Source organism: Cupressus sempervirens, chromosome 10 (assembly GCF_028749045.1).
Source record: "Cupressus sempervirens isolate cs-2001-9-10 chromosome 10, ASM2874904v1, whole genome shotgun sequence".
NCBI lineage: Eukaryota > Viridiplantae > Streptophyta > Pinopsida > Cupressales > Cupressaceae > Cupressus > Cupressus sempervirens.
The window spans coordinates 243,080,860-243,081,185 of NC_143127.1; positions in this window are offsets into that span (position 1 = coordinate 243,080,860).

The following is a 326-nucleotide window of genomic DNA, read 5'->3' on the forward strand; positions in this document are numbered from 1 at the left end:
TTTCTTATTTTGGAAATGTTATAGTAGAAAATTCATATTTAAATATTTATTTGGAATAAAAATACCCAAAAATATGCATCACATTTGGGCATGAGATTACTTTTTATATCTATAATTATATTTAAAAATATTATTATTTAGTTTTGATTAAGGTGGTCAGATATACATGTACTTTTTATTTTTGCCCTGAAATTTTTGTAGTACTGCATTAAAATCCAAACTTTTGACCAATTAAATATTTTTTTTCTCCAGATAAGGCCTAGTAGTTTAGAAACTACATTCAATTTCCTACAAATTATTTTCTTCCAACAGTTTGATATAAACTC